This window comes from Artemia franciscana, chromosome 5 (genome assembly GCF_032884065.1).
Source record: "Artemia franciscana chromosome 5, ASM3288406v1, whole genome shotgun sequence".
NCBI classification, from domain to species: domain Eukaryota; kingdom Metazoa; phylum Arthropoda; class Branchiopoda; order Anostraca; family Artemiidae; genus Artemia; species Artemia franciscana.
Genome location: NC_088867.1, coordinates 59,033,745 through 59,051,506, shown reverse-complemented (window position 1 = coordinate 59,051,506; position 17,762 = coordinate 59,033,745). Strand labels below are relative to the sequence as shown.

At 34.9% G+C, this 17,762-nt stretch overlaps 1 protein-coding gene across 1 annotated transcript in view; it reads right to left on the bottom strand.

Moving 5' to 3' along the window:
- Positions 1-2,752, bottom strand: part of LOC136027654 (uncharacterized) — a 134,035-nt gene extending 131,283 nt beyond the window's left edge. The window contains exon 1 of the mRNA XM_065705083.1: positions 2,734-2,752. The gene's annotated coding sequence lies outside the window, so the exon portion shown is untranslated. The remainder of the gene's footprint in view (positions 1-2,733) is intronic.
- Positions 2,753-17,762: the final 15,010 nt, after the last annotated feature.

Below are 17,762 nucleotides of genomic sequence, written 5' to 3'. Positions count from 1 at the left end.
ATATATCCCGCCTGTGCCCCCGGCGTCCCTGTTGTAGTTGTGTCCCTGTGTCTCAGTCGTCATTTATATTCCCGGTTATATCCATCCTTTCTTTTCTTACTTTCTCTATCAGCAGCAAGTTTTTTGGCATAGACTCTTTGAGCAGCTTCCTCGGCTGTTGCCATTGTAGGTTCTTCAGTCATTTTACAATTAAACATTTTTCCGTGAACGCATGTCTTAAATACCATTAATGACGTCACCGTCATAGCAAAAATGACGACAACTAACTTCATGACGTCAGTCGACACAGAAACATGACGTCACCTGACAGACAGACACACAGACAGACAACTTATTTTTATATATATAGATTGTGTTTATGAGCCCAATAAGCTAAAATTCATTCTTTAACAGAAAGAAAATTCTGAGAATATAATGAAGTTGTCAATGAAGTGTGGATCTTTTTATATATGTGTCAACAGGCCATTTCTCAAAAGTAGGGAAAAACATGACAAAAGTTTAGGGTTTATTAAAGACTCTTGAATTGTGTTTGCATGTGAAATGACTATTACGTTTGAAAAATGAGTAGAAACAAGGCATTGAGTAGTGTCCTTGCCTTGTCCCTACCTCAGTTATGGAACCTTGTATATATTTAGCTTTTACTTTTATGAAAATTCTAGACTAAAGCTAGAACCATATTTAGAGAAGGAGGGAACCTACAATTTGAGTAGGAGTAGAGGATAGAACTGCATATCTATTGTATTGTACTTTTTCAGTCAAATTGTCCATCTCTAACATCTAAAAATTAAGCAGCTCAGTTTTCAGGGACAAGCATCCCTGTTAAATACAACAATCCCCTTTAAGACTAGCTTGGTCAATCTTTCTTACAAATTACTCTCATTCTTTTTTAAGGGGTTGCTGAATTCAGACATGAGTGTTTTATAGATACACATGCATACAAGTAACTTCTTCCTTTATTTTTAGCTATTAGTACAAATATCTTTAGTTGATTTCAAAATTTCCATGGGTTTGTAAGATTTCTTGGTAAAAAATTCATTTTGATGTTCAAACCAAAATTAACTGAGTACATTAAGTTGAAGTTCAGTTTCTTCCTGCTATCTTTGAAAGTACACTAGTGTAGTGAAACTACAGACAAACACAACTTAGAAACAATAGGGAAATTTTCTCAAGAGGGTCCTGAAAATATACCTAACATTGTATTGAAGACCTGTAGTGCCAAATTGGCTGAACCTTTGGCATTGCTTTTCTGGCTGTGTTTTTTCTCTGGAACCTTTCCACACACACAAAAAAAAACTGCCTATATCATTACTATGTCTAAACCAGAAGGCAATCCAATGAACATGGGCTCATATGGTCCTATCAACCTCCTTTTCTGTACAAGGAAAATATATAAAAAGGTTTCAAATAATTCAGTTTATCAGTAATTAGAGTCAAATGAACTTTTAGGCAACTAAAATGCTATTTTGAAAAAAAATTTACAAAAATTCGCAAAGAGCTAGAAGCCCCTTAAAATAGCGTTAGTATTACTGTGATGTCATTTTTGAGGGATTCTAGGCTCTATGTAAAAGTTCTTACGAATTTGCTTAAAATATTGTTTTACTATTAAGACTAAGGATAATAATAGTTAGCATTCTTGAATCAGCTGCAAATGACATTTTGTGCTGTTCAGTTTTATTTTTAAAAACTTTTTTTTAAACCTTTGGTTACTATGGACTGTTTTACCTTTTGGAACCCCATTAAGGGCTTGAAATGGAATTACACCACAAACAAAATAGGTAAAATTGTTGCTAATTGACTTCTTGCTATCTCAGAAAGGGTTTAGGTTAGGAAAACAAAACTTTCAGGGATGAATCTACAGACTAAAGTATGTCCTGGGAAGGTATTTTGAAGTAACTACCTCCACTCCTTCTCCCTCTAGAGGGCCCTGACCTTTGATGACCTTTAAAAATATGTGTGTTATAAAAGTGAAACCTTGTAAAATAGATCTTCTGCTTAATTGAAGTACAACAAAATTGTTTTCAGCTTCATAACTTTGCTTAATTCCATTTTATAAGGTTTTAAAGATATGCAAATACATTTCCAAAATTTGGGAAAAAAATATTGATATGGCTCAAAGTTCTACTCAAATAACAGGAATTGCATTTTCAGAACTAAAGGCAGATAAAAAGCAACTAATAACTGAAAATTAAGGTAAAATATTATTTTTTCAAAATTTCAATAGGTATAGACCTGTCATGCAGGCACATTTCAGGGCCCTCTAGAGGGAGAAGGAGTGGATGTGGGTATTTTAAAATACCTTCCCAGGACATACTTTAGCTTGTAGACCTATCCCTGAAAATTTGAATGACAAAAAGAAAACATAAGAAAGGCATCAAGTGTTTGATCCTAGCTATATTTTTTATCAAAAACTACAAATTTACCAGGACTCCTAGCATGTTCAGTGCCTAATCTTATCAAAAACTACAAAATTACCAGGACTCCTAGCATGTTCAGTGCCTAATCTTAGCCAAAAATTTCTCTATGTATTAGTGGGGTAATATGATTTCTTTTGTATGAAGTTCTAGTGGATCATATATATTAAATCAGAAAACCAAAATGTCATCTGTATAACTTTATTTATACATCTCTATAATAATTTGATGCTTAAAAGTACTTTCTATATAATAGCAAGTAACAATATTTGTTGCTTAATAAATAGAAAACAAATGACTATAATAATTAAATGTTGCTCACCCTGTATCTAAGGTGTATAGGCTATGGGGCCATCAGGGGGAGGGCAGGTTCATTGTTGTAAATGCAAATATAATACTTGTGTAGTATGAAGAATCTAATGGTAATATTTTTTCCATTTAGATATTTTCTCTCTAAAGGTGCAAAACGAGAATGCTAGCATACATCTTTTTCTTCTGATTTGCCTTTTAGGTTAAACTAACCAAATTTCATTCTGCTGAGAAGAGACAATAGCCTAAGTTAGATCTGTGAATAATAGCCTAAGTTAGATCGAGAGCCTGAACTTACCAGAAGGCCACAATAGACTTAGTCCTGAGTTTTCAAATTTTCTATCGACTTTAGTTCACTGTAGTAGTCAACATTTGAATGAGGGTAGAGGGTGTTAATCACAAGCTGACAGAAAAAGCTTTCTGTTTGATTTCTGTGAGTAGAAGAAAGCAGCCAGGCTGCTACTCAGGAGAAGACAAGAGCTGGTCAGCCTTGGAAATTTAATCTAAGCTTCTGGTAGAAAATGCTTCTGAGAAACTAGTCTTTAAACTAAATTCAAACTATTTCACCCACATCAATTTTTACTGTCATCTATATTTTTTAAGGAATACCTTTATAAAATGAATAGTATTTCAATATATTGGAAATTTATTGCTAAGATGCACCTGATAGCATTAGTTTTTCAAGAAGAAATCTTTATGATAATTGGGACGTTATTGAATAGTAATTAACATGTTCTTTTCAGCTGTCTATTTGCAATAAGGTTCACCAGCTGATCTTACAAGTAAGCTTCGTTTTCCATTGATTTTCGATTAGCAGTTTTTCTCCATTAAGGCACAGGTTGCCGTAAACAGTTTCTAGATATTTGGAATTGATTATTCCAAAGATCACCATAAAAAAAAGGAGGGCCTCCCCCAAGCACTGATGAAAATCATATTCCTGGGAAAGCTGGCAGAATATGAGGAATACATTCAAGTTTATACAGATGGCTCAAAGACAGTAACAAAATGCAGTTGTGCAGTAGTTATACCCTCCCAGAGCCTGTCTCTTTCATACCGTTTACCCCCTAACCTGAAAATTTTCTCTGCAGAGCTTATGGCAATTAAGTTTTCACTTCAAGCCATATCAAGCCAAACAGAGAGCAAATATAAGAAGTATATTGTCTGCTCTGATTCACTTTCAGCTCTGGATTACCTCTCACACCAAGCAAGAAATGTTGCCATTGAGATTGAAAATTTGGTTACTCAGCTTGCAAAAAAGGGTATATCTGTTCTATTCATATGGGTTCCAGCACACTGTGGTATAACAGGAAACGAACTAGCAGATCAGGCTGGTTCGTCTCATACTCAGCTCCTCGATCTTTATGATTATAAGCAGCCTTCAAAAGAAATGTACCTCACTTCTCGCATCCTTTCTACCTGCCTATTTCGTCTTAGATGTGGCCATGCAAAGACAAAATCAACACTATTCCAGTGGAAAATGGCTCCATCCCCCAACTGTGACACTTGTGGAGTGTATGAAGATATACGCCACATCGTCTTTAGCTGTAGAAAATACGAAAAAGAGAGAGAAGTACTAAGAAATTGCTGTGAGAAGGCATTTAGTGCTTTCACAATGCGTTCTGTTCTGGGACATCACACGTCTCCTCCTTGGGCTAAAAAACTAAGCACAAACCTATGAGGTAAATTTGTTAAGACTACTGGTTTGGTTCATTCCCTATAATTTTTTTTTTTTTTTTTTTTTTTCTTCTTAAATTATTATTACCTGTTCAATAGGATTTTTAGAATTGCCCCATTTATCATTTTAGATATATTTTATCGACATTTGGTTGTATTGTTATTGGTTATAATGTGTAAAATTTGTATTAATTTTTATTATTGTGTTGTACATATATTTTAGTTGATGTTTGACAATGTATAGTTGCAGTATTTTGATTCCCGTTTTTCAACGCAGGCAGTTGCTGCAGGCAAATAACCCCCCTCCATTAGCAAGTCAAGCGATACTGTTCTGGCTCAGTGAATAATGACTAAGAGACACCCAAGCAAGCTAGTGATCATAGAAGGCACAGAACAACTGAGTGATACGAACGCATATGACCTATTGGTCGAACGCGTCAAACCCCAAACAACAACAACAAGACAAGAGCTGGTCAGCCTTGGAAATTTAATCTAAGTTTCTGGTAGAAAATGCTTCTGAGAAACTAGTCTTTAAACTAAATTCAAACTATTTCACCCACATCAATTTTTACTGTCATCTATATTTTTTAAGGAATACCTTTATAAAATGAATAGTATTTCAATATATTGGAAATTTATTGCTAAGATGCACCTGATAGCACTAGTTTTTCAAGAAGAAATCTTTATGATAATTGGGACGTTATTGAATAGTAATTAACATGTTTTTTTCAGCTGTCTATTTGCAATAAGGTTCACCAGCTGATCTTACAAGTAAGCTTCGTTTTCCATTGATTTTCGATTAGCAGTTTTTCTCCATTAAGGCACAGGTTGCCGTAAACAGTTTCTAGATATTCTAACCGCATTTAGGGGACATTAGAGATTAATTGGATGCTCGCATGCAAAAAATTCTAAAAGTATCCGTATTTTGATGATATTTGAATGTTTCAGGGCAACATTAAGTTGGATGTTGCAGCCAGCCAGTGTTAGATTTCAAATATGGTTGTGAAAAAAAGTTGTTTGAACTGGATTCGCGTTTTGTTTGCACGAATCGCAATGCAACTGAATGGCATACGAAGAATAGCAATATACGACATAAAACTGCTCAAGAATCCTTCCAGCAAATTCATGTTAACTGTATTGTTAAAAGCATGTTAAAAGAATTGGCATTTTATTGATGCCTGAATGCTTCAGAGCAACATTATATTGGATGTTGCAGCCAGTCAGTGTCAGATTTCAAATATGGTTGTGAACAAAAGTTGTTTGAACTGAATTTGTGATTTTTTTTTTGCACGAATGGCAATACTACTGAATGGCATATGAAGGGTAGCAATATACAACATAAACTGCTCAAGAATCCTTCCAATAAATTCATGTTAACTGCATCGTTAAAAGCATGTTAAAAGTATCGGCATTCTAGTGATACCTAAATGCTTCAGAGCAACATTTTATTGGATGTTGCCGCCAGTCAGTGTTAGATTTCAAATATGGTTGTGTACAAAAGTTGTTTGAACTGATTTTGTGCTTTTTTCGCACGAATCGCAATACGACTGAATGGCATACGAAGAATAGCAACATCCGACCTAAAACTACTCAAGAATCCTTCCAATAAATTCAAGTTAACTGTATGGTTAAAAGCATATTAAATGTATCGGCATTTTGATGATACCTAAGGCTTCAGAGCAACACTATATTGGATGTTGCAGCCAGTCAGTGTTAGATTTCAAATATGGTTGTGAACAAAAGTTTATTTAAACTGAATTTGTGTTTTTCTTGCACAAATGACATACAAAGAATAGCAATACACGACTTAAAGGTGCTCAAGATCCTTTCCAATAAATTCATGTCAACTTTACAAGCTTAAGTAGGTTTTTAAAGTAGCCAGCTTTTTTTTCACAGTTAAATTCCGAAAACTGGAAGCATCCAAAATGCTAATATTAAAATATTTTCAGCTTCAAGACTTCTATAAAAAAAACAATCGTCTAGCTTCTACCAGAGGCGTCGTTTCAAAGGACTGGACGAGAAGAGACAGTTGTCTCGAATAATTAGGAGAAAAATTATCATATAGCCCTTGACTATTTGGATATGGACCCCTCTTGCACCCCCCCCCTCAATAAGAAAGCCGGAGCTACACCCTTGGGTTCTGCTCTAGTCACAGCCAACTACAATGCATGAGCGAAGGAAAAGACTTACCAATAGCCTGCATCTTTCGCAACTCAAATTATACTTACATTTATATTACGTTACGAGCCCTATTGTCTATGAGAACCACTTTAATCACCGTTCCAGTTCTCAATTCAGCAGTAATTTCCTGTGGAATAGAGTTAATGTATATATATTTTCAACTTTCAATTAATTTGTTGGTGCTCAATATTTACCAATTTAGTACATAAGTATAGCTTAAGCAGTAGGCAGTGATGGTAATGTGACGTTATTTGGCTTGGGGTCACAATTGTAAAGTTTCAGGACGACATTCTCGATTCTAGCCATTTTTTCATTAGAACTGCCGTTTCTTACTCGAGTAACTTGTAAAGAAGACAAGGGAGAAAAGTGACAAGCATCTTTGGCTTATTTATCGCTCCAAAACATTGTTAATATTTCCATTGATATACTTTGGGTTTAATATGAATATGTTATCTAATTAAACAGTTCAGGCCTTTAACTTCTTTTTGCGACAATTATGCAGCAGCAGATCAAGTGTTGCCCATTCTGAAGAAAAGAGGGTTTGTTATAATTAATATTCCAAAAACCAATTAACTGTCACTAGACTCCAAATCATCGCCTGTTTATTGCTGGCACGCCACCGATGAAACTAGCCCCAACAAAAAGAAAAATTTTACGGCGAAGCGGCGTGTGGACAGTCTGTCTATGTTTAGCTTTATGTTTTTGCACCGATTTTTGATTTTGATGTGCCAAATAAGCTAAAGTCCCATGCAACTTTGTAAAAGTCTGTTGATATTGACTTTGATCCAGAAAATGAGAATAAGAGCTTGGGAAGCTTGAGCCCCCTGGAAGTTTCTCAATTTTTTTTTTTTTAAAGAGCTTATTCTCTCACTGACAGCAGTCTTCTCGATTTCATGCAGTATAGTTTTTTTGAAGAGGCTCACATCAATAAAAAATTTTCCCTTTGTAAGTCTCATTTTGCTCTTATAGATCTATCAACATTATCAAATAATCCATTACCACGAACTGTAACTAAGGAGTGACTCGGCCAAATAGCAACTGAAACTCTAAAAAACAGCATTTTGATAAAAATAGATTTATCAAAAGAATTTGCTTTTTATCTTGATCCCTTTTATATAAAGCTCATTAAGTTTAATGTTATCCTTCAAAAACTACGAGCCAGAGAAAATTTAAGTGACTTTCAAAAAAAGGGGAAAGACACCATTTCAAGGACAGACATGTCAATGGAAATGACATCGTCAGGTTCAGTAAATCAAAGAACCCTACTATATATGTTTCAAGCTCCCATTTGTAAAATCTGAGCTTTTGTATTTTTTTTCGCCAGAAGTCATGATTTCAGGTGTTTTACGTTAAAATTTTTCTAGTTATATTTCTAAGTGCAAAATTTGACAATGAAACTGAATTTTTTGCATCCACGGCTTCATGTGAATTAATTTTTAATTTTGTATGATTTATATTTCCGCTTTAAATGAACAAAAATTGGATATTCAACACATATAATTTTTGGATAAGGAATGACTATGCTTGTATTTCTGTTTTTGGCGTAAAAAGTTCCACAGGTAAGTAATGAAACATTGGTTGAGCAAATGATGTTAGTATTCTTCCCCAGCGTACTTCACTGTTTACTCTCAAAAAGAGAACTAGAACTTTCAATTTCCAATCGAATGAGCCCTTTTCGAAGGTTCTACTACAACTCCTTCTATGCGAAGTGCCCTAGTCTGAAATATATTGAGCCAGCATCGTTCTTTACTTAGGAAGTGCTATTGCACTGCCACAGATAAGATATTATATTCATGTGCTTGCCGAAAAAAATGTGGAGGGATGGGGGAGGGATCGTGAGCATTCCCTGGGAACTACCCAAGATAAGGATGCAATTTCTACCAGAAACTTTGTTTTTATCGATGCTAAAATGGAAATATTGGGTTTTATTTATTTTTTCATGTATTTAACGGTTTTTGGTTCCGAGCTGTAAATAAGGAGCCACTCTTGTAAATAAGGGATGGAGATAGAAAGCAAATTCTTTTGATAAATCTATTGTTATAAAAATTCTGTTTTTTAGAGTTTCAGTTGCTATTTGGCCGAGTCACTCCTTAGTTACAGTTCGTGGTAATGAATTATTTGATAATGTTGATAGATCTATAAAAGCAAAATGAGACTTACGAAGGGAAAATTTTTTATTGATGTGAGCCTCTTCAAAAAAACTATACTGCATGAAATCGAGAAGACTGCTGTCAGTGAGAGAATAAGCTCTTTTAAAAAAAAAATTTGAGAAACTTCCAGGGGGCTCAGTCTTCCCAAGCTCTTATTCTCATTTTCTGGTTCAAAGTCAATATCAACAGACTTTTACAAAGTTGCATGGGACTTTAGCTTATTTGGCACATCAAAATCAAAAATCGGTGCAAAAACATAAAGCTAAACATAGACAGACTGTCCACACGCCGCTTCGCCGTAAAATTTTTCTTTTTGTTGGGGCTAGTTTCATCGGTGGCGTGCCAGCAATAAACAGGCGATGATTTGGAGTCTAGTGACAGTCAATTGGTTTTTGGAATATAATTATAACAAACCCTCTTTTCTTCAGAATGGGCAACACTTGATCTGCTGCTGCATAATTGTCGCAAAAAGAAGTTAAAGGCCTGAGCTGTTTAATTAGATAACATATTCATATTAAACCCAAAGTATATCAATGGAAATATTAACAATGTTTTGGAGCGATAAATAGCCTAAGCCAAAGATGCTTGTCACTTTTCTCCTTTGTCTTCTTTACAAGTTAATCGAGTAAGAAACGGCAGTTCTAATGAAAAAATGGCTAGTATCGAGATTGTCGTCCTGAAACTTTACAATTGTGACTCCAAGCCAAATAACGTCACATTACCATCATTGCCTACTGCTTAAGCTATACTTATGTACTAAATTGGTAAATATTGAGCACCAACAAATTAATTGAAAGTTGAAAATATATATACATTAACTCTATTCCACAGGAAATTACTGCTGAATTGAGAACTGGAACGGTGATTAAAGTGGTTCTCATAGACAATAGGGCTCGTAACGTAATATAAATGTAAGTATAATTTGAGTTGCGAAAGATGCAGGCTATTGGCAAGTCTTTTCATTCGCTCATGCATTGTAGTTGGCTGTGACTAGAGCAGAATCCAAGGGTGTAGCTCCGGCTTTCTTATTGAGGGGGGGGCAAGAGGGGTCCATATCCAAATAGTCAAGGGCTATATGATAATTTTTCTCCTAATTATTCGGGACAACTGTCTCTTCTCGTCCAGTCCTTTGAAACGACGCCTCTGGTAGAAGCTAGACGATTGTTTTTTTTTTTATAGAAGTCTTGAAGCTGAAAATATTTTAATATTAGCATTTTGGATGCATCCAGTTTTCGGAATTTAACTCTGAAAAAAAGCTGGCTACTTTAAAAACCTACTTAAGCTTGTAAAGTTGAAGATTAAATACAAAGACGGCCTCGTAAGCCCTCAGCTTGTCGCCTACCGGTAACCACCTATCTTCTTTTATAATATCATCTCTTCGGTATAGCTAGTTTGTCTTAATCGTATTTAATTTATTGCAAAATCAGCCTTTTTGATTATAAAAAAAATAATCAAATTAAGACGCATCCGTAAACATCATTCTCAACAAAATTGAAAACTCATATTTTTGTAGATAGGGGTATGAAGATTCCATTACAATAAAGTTCTCTAATAATCTGAATCTGATGTTTTAATCGTCATCAAAACAATTCGTCCTTAACGGGGGGGGGGGTCCTCTTTTTCCAAAAATGTAGAAATTGTAGAAATATACAATTTTTTCCAAAAATCTCACCCTAAAAATATGTTTGAATTTTTACCAATAACAAATATTGGGCTACATTTGAACAAACTGAAAATAGAGTAACTTCGAAGCGTTTCTTCAGAGACAATGGAGTCAAAGGAACAAAGAATTGAAAATTTTGAAAAGCTTGATATAATTATTTTTTTTCAAAATACTAAAAGAAACTGTAAAAAAAACGTAAAGCTTTTTTTGCAGAAACTATCAGAAAAAAATCAAGCTCAAAATCGCTCAAATTTTTGGTGGTTAATCGTAATTTTTTTTTGCGTAAAAGGAACAACGGTGTTGGTTAAAAACTACCATAATCAGCTTTAATGAAGACAATTTCTTTAGTTAATCATGTATAAGGCGTAAAATCATAATTAAAAAAAAAAAATTAAAGACTTGAATCTTTGACGTCCACATTCGCGGTCCAAGATATACCGACTGAACTAAGGACTCTATTTATCTAATTTAATCAATTGGTTTTTATAGGAAAATAATTGCGTAGCTAAAAACCCTTTTCCCAGGAACTATGGAGGGATATGTCATCACCAAAAGCATAATTATTAGATCTTTCAACTATGCTTAAAAATGGATATCTCAAAATTCTGATTGGACGACTTCAGCGAAAGGGAACCTTTTTGGGAGGGGGGCTGGCTGCCCTCAAATCTTTTTCGTCACTGATAAGGGGCACCAGCAATTTTAATTTCAGTTATAATGAGCCATTAAACACCATTCTATGATGCTCAGGTAACCAGCTAGCCCTGGTAAAAAGAAAAAGAAAAAAGGAGACATCGGTGCTACCCATACAAAAAAGTGATTTCCCCTGTTGTTCAAGGTGGGAGATTCCAATTACTCTGTTCACGGTTTTTGACCAAACGGATTCCAATTTTTGCAATTTTTATTTTGGCCTGGCACCATTTTTGAAAGGTTTCAGGTTCTTTCTCAAAATCACCATAAATTGTTTTGCAATGAGCTTTTACTTTTAAGAATAACTATAATAATAGTTACTATTCCTGAATTAGCCTCAGATGGCGACTTTTTTTCTCATTAGGCAGTTTTTTTTTTAAACATATTTTTACACATTTGGTTACTATTGGCAATGGTTTTGTCTTTGTTAGGTTGCATCTACTGCTGCAACCATGATAGAAGGTACAAGACCATGATAAAAAAAAACAAAAAAGAAACACTCGACACCGATACCCCGATACCTCATCATTGCGATACCAATACACCCGATACAAATACGTCCAATACATACGCGTGATACCAATACGCCCGATACCGATGCACCCGATACCGCATACAGCCCTTTCCTCAGGGACAACGGAGGATCATATCATCACCACCAACATAGCTATTGGAATTTTGAACTATGTTTGAACAAAATGGCTATCTCAAAATTTGATCGGACGACTTTGGGGGGATGTGACATTTGGGGATGAGGGCTAGATGCCCTCCAGTATTTTTGGTCACTTAGAAAGCGCACTAGTAAATTTAATTTCTGTCCGAATGAGGCATTAAAAATCTCTATGATGTTCTGGTCATTCCCTAGCCCTGCTGAAAAAAAAATGAAGAAAAGAAGGAGACCCACCCACCCATCTCTGCCACCCATGCAAAAATGTGATTTTCTTTTTTTGTTCAAGGTGGAAGACTGTAACTATCCTTATAGGTTTTAAGCCATGCTGATTCCAATGGTGCACTTTTTATGTCTTTTGCATTTTTATATTCAATGGTGCACTTTTTATGGTGCATTATTTTCAACGGGTTTCAGCATCTTATTTGAAATCACCATAAGGCTGATTTTGCAATAAATTAAATACGATTAAGACAAACTAGCTATACAGAAGAGATGATATTATAAAAGAAGATAGGTGGTTACCGGTAGGCGACAAGCTGAGGGCTTACGAGGCCGTCTTTGTATTTAATCTTTGGAAGCTGAATGACCAAGAAAAACCGCCTTTGTTGATTTTTGTTGAGCAAATCAGTTAACTGCGTTTTTGTAATCAATTGAACCAGCTTTTCAACGATAGCCATTGAACTAGCGTAATCTTGATTCGTAGAACTTCTGAAATAATTTTAATCAACTTCATTCGCTAAAGCTTCTTTTACATCCTGCAAATTTTCGTTTGTAGGGTATAATAGATCCTAGGGTATAAACATTGAGCAATGCGAGGTGCAGTCTATTTTAAAATTCTGAAACAGCCCATCGATTTTTAAAGTACCAAAAATCTATACACTGACCTTGCCAGTTGCAGAAGAAGAAATGTCGCGAGGTGGCGCAATTATTCCTGAAAAGTTACGCAGTCCATAAACAACAAATGCTTAATTTTAATAGTTAATCTAATTTAGGATACTTACGTATTATAACGATCCCATTCAAGAAGTGAAGTTAATCCTAATGAAATATGCCAAAATACGATGAAAATATAATAGTTTATTTACAAAATTATAAAAACTACAGAATAATACTATGGAAAGCAGGCCGCGCAAAACACATTATTTTAAATACCTAACCTACATCGTAACCTACATAAAATGTACCAACATCGTAGATTATCTCAATGAAACTAAGCTAAAATAACCTACCAAGGGCGCCGGCTGAAAATTTTTCGATGGGGGGGGGGGCAGACGCCAAAACAGCGGTGATGGTTGGGTGACAGGGAATACATTTAAGGATATTTTATCGTAGGAATAAGTGTATTTTTAAATACTTTTAGGAAACAACTCAAATAAAAAGAGCAATTACATCGCATGCAAAATGAAACAAAACACAGTAAATTTTAAACGACAGGGGTCCCTGGCAAAGGGATCAATTTATTTAATCAATATTTATATTTCATAATTATGCATTTAATCTTAAAAAGTCAAATTCAAACCAAATTTACAGAAAGATTTATTGCTTCCGTAGATTATAACAGATGTAAACTCGTCTATATGCAATTTCCCTACGCCTTAGAATAGTTTACAGAAAGAGTAGAGATACTCAAAAATCATCCTACCTGCAGATAAACCGGCCGTATTGGCTTTTTATGCTGATTCTAAACATACATAATTCTTTCAGTTTATTGCTACTCACCCAAAACTAAATATTTGAGAAAATTTACCTATTTTTGAAAAAAGCGAAACACCCCCAAAAAAGAAGCAATCTCGTTCAAAATCCCTTTATTAGATACATCAAATGAGAGACCCCTACCGTAGAGGTTTTAAGCTCCAATCTTCAAAATGTGGAGTTTTGCATTGTTCTTCAGAAGAAACATCGTCGATGCAGGTTTTTTTGTTTTGCTTTTACCCATAGGTCGTCGTATCAAACTGAAGGTCCAAGATAATTGGGAGGGAGCTCATTCAAACGTAAATTTAAAGCTCTTTTTAAGTGACCATACAAGTTGAGCCAGGGGAAAGTATTGTTTTCTACCATTTTAGGGCACCAAACTAGGACTTTACTAACAAGAGGCCGAATTTTCTATCAATTTGACCTTCTAAGAAGCTAATTGATTTAGAAGTGTCAATAAATATATTTTAGGCTTCCCAATTGCAAACGGAGTAATGTTGCACTGTGGCAGTATTGGATTCAACCAAGTTGATTCGCTTTATTCGTAATAAATTTAGTATTGATTGATTGAATTCAGTATGATGATGTCTGAGTTTTACTGCTGATGATGAACACTGTATATGTGTTCGAAATATCCAGTTAAATAATTTTATATCTATTCACTGTCAATAAAAAGGTTTCATCCCTATTTTGAACTGTTTTACTTTCGAATAAAAAAGCTTTTCAACAGAAAGCGAGGAACATATTTGAAACCTATTTGAACAGATTAATTGTTACATGAAGGGGGATGTTTCCCCCTTAGCTCCTTACTCTTTGCTGTGACGTTGGGCTTTTGTCCAAATTTTTGGAGAAAATTTGCAATTGATAAAAATAAAAAAATTTTAAAACACAAAAAAACTTTTTTTTTAATGAGCAAGGTGTTGAGAAAGGGGTAATCCCCCTTATATACAGAGTAATTTCAATTTGTTTTCAGTTTTAAACTTGCTTCTCACTTTAGTTGAAAAAGTTTTCCTATTTGTTTAATTTCATTTCATGAAACTGTAAAGCTATATGAATACAATTCTTTTGGTAATGCAGAAAAAATGATTAATATCTCAATGATCTCTGTTTGGATTTTTATGGGTAGTTAAACAGTTCGTGGTAAAGAACGTTAAGTAAGGAGTGACCCGGCTCAGTAGTAACCGAAACTCTAAACAACAAAATTATGATACCAGTAGATATATCAGAACAATCGCCTTATTATTCTGATTCCAAGTATATAAGTTTCACTAAGTTTGGTCTTATTCATCAAAAACTACGAATCTGAGAAAATTTGTCTGATTTTTGAAAAAAGGGGGAGAGATCCCTTAGAAGTCATAGAATTCAAATGAAACCATACCATCAGATACAGCGTATCAAGGAACCCTACTGCAGCGGTTTCAAGCTCATATCTGCCAAAATATGGAATTTTTAAATTTTTGCCAGAAGAAAGGTCACAGATGCGTATTTATTTGTTTTTCCCCCCAGGGGTAATCGCATTGACTCAATGGGCCTAGAAAGTCGAGAGAGGGCTTATTATAACGGAAAGGAATAGTTCTAGTTCCCTTTCTAAATGACCAAAAAGGGAGGGGAACTAGGCGCCCTCCTACGCTACTTTTTTCCCAAAATTGTCAATCAAATTTTGAGACAGCTTTTTGTTCAGCATAGTTGAAAGGCCCAATTACTCTGTCTTCGGAGATAAAAATGACCCCCTATAGCTCCTGGGGAAAGGTTTTTAAGTTAAAACTGTGTAAATATATAGCATTTGTTATTGGGAAGTATACATGTATTTTTCGAATTGGGGATGGGAGGACGAATTTTCTGCTGGGAGGATTTTTCACGGGAAGAATTTTCCATGGAGAGGGAAGTTCCCAGGGGGGTTAACTTAACTTTTCAGGGGAAATTTTACACTGGGTGAACTTGCTAGAATTCCTATAAGAAATTTCTTTATATGTCTTGCTTTCTCTTTACCGAATCAATTTCATCGTGGAGATACTAAGGGTAACTGTCCCGGGCAAATTTTCATCAGGATTGAATCGTCCAGAGGATATTTTTGTGCAGGAGGGTGATTATTCCTTAGAGATGGAGCCAGAAATCCTGGCGTCATTTAAAAAAGGATTCAAAATTAAATTAGGAAAAATGTTTTTTCTACTGAATTAAGGAGTAACATTAAAACTTAAATGAACAGAAATCATTACGTATATGAGGGGAGCTGCCCCCTCCTCAATAGTTCGCTCTTTACGCTAACGCTTAATTTTTGTCTCAATTCTTTAAAAACGACTCCTGAAACACAAGGGTCGTTTAACTAGAACAATAAGTAAATTTTTTAAAGTACCAAAAATGAAGCTTGAAGATAGATGTGTTGAGGAGGGGACATCCCCCCCGTATACGTGATAATTTCTGTTCGTTTTAAGTTTTAATGTTGAGTAATTACAAAAAATACACAAAACAATAGCCTACTTACCAAAACTAATATAAAAAATACCAGCATTCAGTTCTGTTGAGCAATACCGAAGCGTTGGACGGATTTTTATGGCACTTGGTATTAACCAAGTGACATGTAGCGATCGCAAATTCTGTTGGTCTGTCTGTCGGTTTGTCTGTCCCGGTTTTGCTACTTTAGGCACTTCCAGGTAAGCTAGGACGATGAAATTTGGCAGGCGTATCAGGAACCAGACCAGATTAAATTAGAAATTATCATTTCCCCAATTCGACCATCTGGGGGGAGTGGTGGGACGGTTAAATAGGAAAAATTAGAAAAGAGGAGGTATGTTTAAATTACGAACGGGTGATCGGGTCTTAATGAAATTTGATATTTGGAAGGATATCGTGTCTAAGGACTCTTACTTTAAATCCTGACCGGATCAGGTGACAGCGGGGGGAGTTGGGATGGGGAAACCTAAAATATTGAAAAACGCTTAGATTGGAGGGATCGGGATGAAACTTGGAGGGAAAAATGAGCACGAGTCCTAGATACGTGATTGACATAACCAGAACGGATCCGCTCTCTTTGGGGGAGTTGGGGGGAGGTTTAAAAAATTAAAAAAACGAGGTATTTTTGACTTACGAAGGAGTAATCGGATCTTAATGAAATTTAATGTTTGGAAGAAAATCATGCCTCAAAGCTTTTTTTTATCCCTAACCTAAAGTTTTGGAAAACGCTTAGAGTGGTGGAATCGGGATGAAACTTGGTGGAAAAAACAAGCTCAAGTCCTAGATACGTGATTGATATAACCAGATTCAAATGTTACAGTTTGTAACTATGTATAACTATATATCCTGAAATTCCAGCTAGCTGAAACAATTAAAAAGTAAAGAGTTTCACCCAATGGTCAATATTTTTAAGACTGACAAGATTTGTGTTACAGTGTTTTTATAACTATTGGATTTGATGTAAAAGTGTGGCTGGCATTAAGCTTAAGAACACCGCATACCCATACGGGAGTGTTGAACTGTCTAGGATAAAAACAATCTGTCAGAGCAAGAATAAGCTCCGAATGTGAGGCTGTAGTACCATGGCAGTTCCAATGCAGTTGAATCGTTTTTCCATCAACTTCTCGCACACTCGCATAACTTTGGCATCGCCTTATTGGTCTTGCAATATTTAGAAACCTGATATACATGGAATATGAATAAATATGGAAACCTGATAAATATGGAATAACCTGATTCCATAATTTAGAGAGTATGCAACAAATATCATTGAGATCTAAAAAATACGTTTGCCCATACGAAGGTGCTGGAAATCACCTTGAGTAGCATGTGTCGAATTAGCCACTAAATCTATTCTGTGATAAATTGGTACTGGATATATTATAAATGGACGAAAAAATAGAAATTCATCACATAAATAGTTTGGGCAAGGAATGACTATGATTGAATTTCTGATCTTGGCATAAAAAGTTCTACTGGTATTTAAGATATTAACAAGGTTATGAAATACTTATTAACTAAATAATTTTAGTTTTGTTCCCCAGCGTTTTATAAACTTTTTATGTTCCCTTTACTATTTAAAAATTTCCGATTTTCTTAATTATTTTTTTAATTTAAAATGAAAAAGATAATTTGAGAACTTGCGAAAGTTTCCAGATGCAGTTTTATACATTGAATCTGAAAAATATGGTTACACATTTTTTATTATCCATAGTCTTACATACTTCCAATTTTTTGCGTTTCCCTAAGATCTTCAAAAAATATAGCCGAAACTCTATAACACTAGAGATATTTCAATAGCACTTTTAAACTCAAAGCTGAATTAGGAAATTCCTAAAATTATCATTTGTTGGCTGGTTATATTATATTAACAA